At 44.9% G+C, this 5,994-nt stretch overlaps 1 protein-coding gene across 3 annotated transcripts in view; it reads left to right on the forward strand.

Annotated features, from left to right (window-relative positions):
- Positions 1 to 992: 992 nt before the first annotated feature.
- Positions 993 to 5,994, forward strand: part of LOC122549714 (antizyme inhibitor 2-like) — a 70,620-nt gene continuing 65,618 nt past the window's right edge. Inside the window, exon 1 of one of the 3 annotated variants that reach the window (XM_043689597.1) lies at positions 993 to 1,030. The gene's annotated coding sequence lies outside the window, so the exon portion shown is untranslated. Of the gene's footprint in view, positions 1,031 to 1,054; positions 1,112 to 1,491; positions 1,618 to 5,994 lie in introns of those variants that run through there. The other 2 variants (XM_043689599.1, XM_043689598.1) reach the window with 2 other exon arrangements.

Raw genomic sequence — 5,994 nt, forward strand, 5'->3', positions numbered from 1 at the left:
CACCTACCAGCCTTTCCTTTCACCCTAACAAGAATATACTGTCTCTGGACTCTTGGTATCTCATTTCTGAAGGCTTCCCATTTTCCAGCCATCCCTTTACTTATGAACATTTGTCCCCAGTCAGCTTTTGAAAGTTCTTGCCTAATACTATCAAAATTGGCCTTTCTCCAATTTAGAACTTCAACTTTTAGATCTGGTCTATCCTTTTCCACCACTATTTTAAAACTAATAGAATTATGGTCGCTGGCCCCAAAGTGCTCCCCCACTTACACCTCAGTCACCTGCTCTGCCTTACTTCCCAACACTAAGTCAAGTTTTGCACCTTCTCTAGTAGGTACATCTACATTTGCAGATGACACCAAAATTTATGGTGTAGTGGGCAGCAAAGAAGATTACCTCAGAGTACAATAGGACCTTGATCAGATAGGCTGATCAGCCAAGGAGTGGCATATGGAATTTAATTTAAATAAATATGAGGTGTTGCATTTTGGAAATGCAATCAGTACAGGGCTTATACATGTAGTGATAAGCTCAACAAAGAAACCTTGGAGTGCAGGCTCATATTTCTTTGAAAGTAGAGTTGCAGGCAGAGCAAATAGTGAAGAGGGCGCTTGGCATGCTTGCCTTTATTGACTAGGGCTCTGAGTATAGAAATTGAGAGGTCATGTTGCAGCTCTACAGGACATTGGATAGGTCACTTTTGGAATACTGTGTTCAATTCTATTTTCCTTGCTATAGTAAGGATGTTGTGAAACTTGAAAGGGTTCAGAAAAGATTTACCAGGATGTTGCCAGTGTTGGAGGGTTTGAGCTATAGGGAGGAGCTGAACAGGCTGAGGCTATTTTCCCTGGAGCATCGGTGGCTGAGCCTTGACCTTATTGAGGTTTAGAAAATCATGAGGGACATGAACAAGATGAATCTTTCCCAGGGTAGGGGAGTCTAAAACTAGAGGATACAGGTTGAAGGTGGAAGGGGAAAGATTTAAAAGGAACCTAAGAGGATCGAGAATCGTCGTGGGACAGAGCCGGAGGTGAAGGACATTTTTGGGGTGGTGGTTAAGGAGCGAAATGAGAGCCATGTCTAAGATGACACCTTTAGTTGGAGAGCCAAGGTCTGAGTAACTACATTTCAGGGTGGATTAAAGAATAACTTTAATAGATAAAACGAAGAAAACGATTTGGAATCTCAGGGTCCTGTGAGAAAAGCAACAGATCTGGGGAGGGGAGCGGGTGAAGAGGAGCCAAAACAAACTCACACAGGAGTCTGGCAAAGACTGGGAGAAATTATCTTCATGCAACTACCGCGGCTGTCTCAGTACTTTGGAAAAGGCAAAAGAGGAAGATTAGTTTGTGTGTTTCTGTGTCGATTTTTGTCTCTTTGAGGAGGATCTGTTCCAGAAAGGAAGGGATAAACGAGGCGCAATTCAGAACTGTCGAACAGATCAATGAGCTGGCAAAGTGAGGTTCCTGAAGTGCTGCAAGATCGATGAAAGGAGGGAGCTGAATGAGAAAATATTCAAATAGAGCAGGAGAGAGAGAGAGAAAGAGACCACCTCCCGGGGTCTGCAGTCGAAAGACGAGTTCAGGGCAAGACATGCATGATGTGACTGAATCCCAGGTAGTTGTAAAGACAAGTTACAGGAGCAGAGAGAAATCAATTACTCTCGGTGAATACGCGCCAGAGACGGACTGTTACATGCTGCTGCTGAATCTCTAACACTCCGTTAAAATCATTTAGAGCGAGAAGCAGCTTCTGTAGTTTTGTGTTTTGCGTGTCATCGTCTGTCACTTCCAAGTGTGTTCCCTTTCTGGGACATTGTGGATGTGGTTTTAAAGCAGTTTGCTGCTTCGGCTGTCACGATTGATTTGTCTATTTTCATTTATTTTCAAAGCACATGCTCGGCTTTTCCACCTCTGTGTGAAACAAATGAATGTGTTTAAATGTTGGAGTAATTGTAACGAATTCTGCATTGGTTGGACAGACTTTGGGGTTAAAAATGTCGCAAAGTTGAAGGATTTAAAGAGTTGGGCAGTTGTTCAGAGATTTGGGAGGATTTATTTTAATTTCAGATGCTGCTCATTGTGATTTAGAAACAAACATTTCAGGAGAATTGGATTCCAAAGATAAACAAGTAGCGAGATGTTTGAAGAGACCTGATCAATCGAAACTCCAGAAATGTAGATCCAGGCTTGAGGGAAGTTACCGACATTTAATCATTCAAGTTGCTGTGTAACATGGACATTGTGACTTTAAAAGCTAAAGTACATTGCCACAACTGTGGAGGGAGCTCTCGTTATTTTTAAATATCTAATCGGTTTACTCCCAAAGTTAAAGAAACAACAATTCAAATGTAAATGATTCCCAACGCCGTAATAGTTCAGGAAGTACAAAGACCCACAAGTTGCTGATGTGAAATGGTTACTACGTGTGTGGCCAAACTATGTGGACTTTAAACAAACTCATTACCTGATACCAACAAACTGCCTAGATTAGATTAGATTACTTACAGTGTGGAAACAGGCCCTTCGGCCCAACAAGTCCACACCGACCCGCCGAAGCGCAACCCACCCATACCCCTACATTTACCCCTTTACCTAACACTACGGGCAATTTAGCATGGCCAATTCACCTAACTTGCACATCTTTGGAGTGTGGGAGGAAACCGGAGCACCCGGAGGAAACCCACGCAGACACGGGGAGAACGTGCAAACTCCACACAGTCAGTCGCCTGAGGCGGGAATTGAACCCGGGTCTCTGGCGCTGCGAGGCAGCAGTGCTAACCACTGTGCCACTGTGCCGCCTACGTGTGACTTCAGACCCACCTATGTGTCTCTGAAATGGCTGAGGAAACCACTCAGTTATGCATGGGAGATCATGTCTCAGAAACTTGATTGAGTTTTTTGAAGAAGTAACAAAGAGGATTGATAAGAGCAGAGTAGTAGATGTGATCTATATGGACTTCAGTAAGGCATTCGGCAAGGTTCCCCATAGGAGACTGGTTGGCAAGGTTAGATCTCACGGAATACAGGGAGAACTAGCCATTTGGATACAGAACTGGCTCAAAGGTAGAAGACAGAGGGTGGTTGTGGAGGGTTGTTTTTTAGACTGGAGGCCTGTGACGAGTGGAGTGCCCCAAGGACTGGTGCTGGGTCTACTAATTTTTGTCATTTACATAAATGATTTGGATGTGAGCATAAGATGTACAGTTAGTAAGTTTGCAGATGACACCAAAATTGGAGGTGTCGTGAACAGCGAAGAGGGTTACCTCAGATTACAACAGGATCTTGACCAGATGGGCCAATGGGCTGAGAAATGGCAGATGGAATTTAATTCAGATAAATGCGAGGTGCTGCATTTTGGGAAAGCAAATCTGAGCAGGTCTTATATACTTAATGGTAAGGTCCAAGGGAGTGTTGCTGAACAAAGAGATCTTGGAGTGCAGTTTCATAGATCTTTGAAAGTGGGGTCACAGGTAGATAGGATAGTGAAGAAGGTGTTTGGTATGCTTTCTTTTTTTGGTCAGAGTATTGAGTACAGGAGTTGGAGGTCATGTTGCGGCTGTACAGGACATTGGTAAGGCCACTGTTGGCATATTGTCTGCAATTCTGGTCTCCTTCCTATTGGAAAGCTATAGGGAGAGGATGAACAGGCTGGGACTGTTTGGGGTGACCTTGTAGAGGTTTACAAATCATGAGAGGCATGGATAAGTTACATAGACAAAGTCTTTTCCCTGGGGTGGGGGAGTCCAGAACTAGAGGACATAGGTTTAGGTTGAGAGGGGAAAGATATAAAAGAGACCTAAGGGGCAACTTTTTCACGGAGAGGGTAGTACGTATATGGAATGAGCTGCCAGAGGAAGTGGTGGAGGCAGGTACAATTACAGCATTTAAAAGACATTTGGATGAGTATATGAACAGGAAGGGTTTGGAGGGATATGGGCTGGATGCTGGCAGATGGAACTAGATTGGGTTGGGATATCTGGTCGGCATGGACGGGTTGGACCGAAGGGTCTGTTTCTGTGCTCTCCATCTCTATGACTCTATGAAGGAAAAAACAAAAATAAAAACTGATCAACTGTCACCAGAAACGACAAATGCAAACACAGCTCTGTTGAACCTGCAAAGTTCTCCTTACTAGCCCCTGGATTTGGTGCCAAAATTGGGAGACCCACCTTACAGACTAGTCAAGCAACAGTCTGGAAGAGGCATACTTACAGAATTATACCTGGCACAAAACATTCCAGACCAACGCCAACACCATCCCTGAAGACCTGGTGGCACTAACATAGACAATCAGGAGAGAACAACAATCGAAACTGCTGGAAAAACACAGTGGTCTGGCAGCATCTGTTAAGAGAAATCAGAGTGAATGTCTTGGGTCCAGAGACCCTTCCTCTGAACTGATGATAGTGAGGAAAAAAATGTGTTTTTATGCAGAAGGTAGAGTGGGAGGAGGGGTAAGGTGTAAAGGATGGGTGAAAATAGAGCCAAAGAGAGAGAAGATCAGTTGGACAGACAAAAGAGTGTATAACAATCAGTGTAGGAGGATGAATAGCTACTACTGGGGGCTGAGTTGTGTGAAATAGCAGACCATGTGATAACAAGGCCTAGTGTGTTAGGGTTGCAGTAAGGGCAAGGGAGAAGGTGCCTGATGTCCTAAAGTTGTTGAACTCGATATTGAGTCCAGAAGTCGTAGAGTTCTCAAGTGGAAAATGAGGTGCTGTTCTTGCAGCTTGCACTGGACTTCCCTGGAGCACTACAGCAAGCCTGAAACAGAGATGTTGGCCATGGAACATGGTGGTGTGTTGAAATGTCAGGCAACTGGAAGTTCAGGGTCTTATTTTGGACAGAATATAGAATATACGTGTTCTGCAAAGTAGTCACTCCAATGTAGAGGAAACCACCTTGTGAGTAGCAAATGCAGTTGAATAGATTGAGTGAAGTGTAGCTGGAAAATGTGTTTGGGCCCTTGGATAATGAGGAGGGAAGAAGGGTTACACCTTCTGTGATTGCAGTGGAAGGTGCCATTGGTGGTGATGGGGGTTGGGCTTGATTGTGTGCACGTGTTGGGAGTGAAGGAGTGTACCAGGCTACCAGTATGAGTGGGAGTTCTCAACATTGACTCTGGACTCCATGAAGTCTTACGACATCACGTTAAGCATGACAACAAAACTTGCTGCTGATTGGCAATTAAACAAATTACTGAAGGGGTAGACTCCGCAAACCATCCAATCCTCAACAGCATGTCAGTGCAAAAGATGAGGCTGAAGCATTCACAACAATCTCCAGCCAGAAGTGCCAGGTGGATGATCCATCTTGGCTTCCTCCAAAGATCCCCAGTATCACAGAAATCAGTGTTTACCCAATTTGATTTAGTCCACATGGTGAAGGCACTGGATACAGCAAAGGCCTTAAGGCCCTGCCAGCATTCTGTAGATTAGATTAGATTCCCTACAGTGTGGAAACAGGCCCAACAAGTCCACACTGACCCTCCGAAGAGTACCCACCCTGTCCCATTTCCCTCTGACTAATGCACCAAATACTACGGGCAATTTCTCATGGCCAACTCACCTGACCTGCACATCTTTGGACTGTGGGAGGAAGCCAGAGCACCCAGAGAAAACCCACGCAGACACAGGGAGAATGTGTAAACTCCACACAGAACAATAGACAATAGGGGCAGGAGTAGGCCATTCTGCCCTTCAAGCCTGCACCACCATTCAATATGATCATGGCTGATCATCCTAAATCAGTATCCTGTTCCTGCCTTATCTCCATGACCCTTGATTCCACAATCCTTGAGAGCTCTATCCAACTCTTTCTTAGATGAATCCAGGGACTGGGCCTCCACTGCCCTCTGGGGCAGAGCATTCCACACAGCCACCACTCTCTGGGTGAAGAAGTTTCTCCTCATCTCTGTCCTAAATGGTCTACCCCGTATTTTTAAGCTGTGTCCTCTGGTTCGGCACTCACCCATCAGCAGAAACATGTTTCC

This window comes from Chiloscyllium plagiosum, chromosome 5, assembly GCF_004010195.1.
Source record: "Chiloscyllium plagiosum isolate BGI_BamShark_2017 chromosome 5, ASM401019v2, whole genome shotgun sequence".
Taxonomy (NCBI): Eukaryota; Metazoa; Chordata; class Chondrichthyes; order Orectolobiformes; family Hemiscylliidae; genus Chiloscyllium; species Chiloscyllium plagiosum.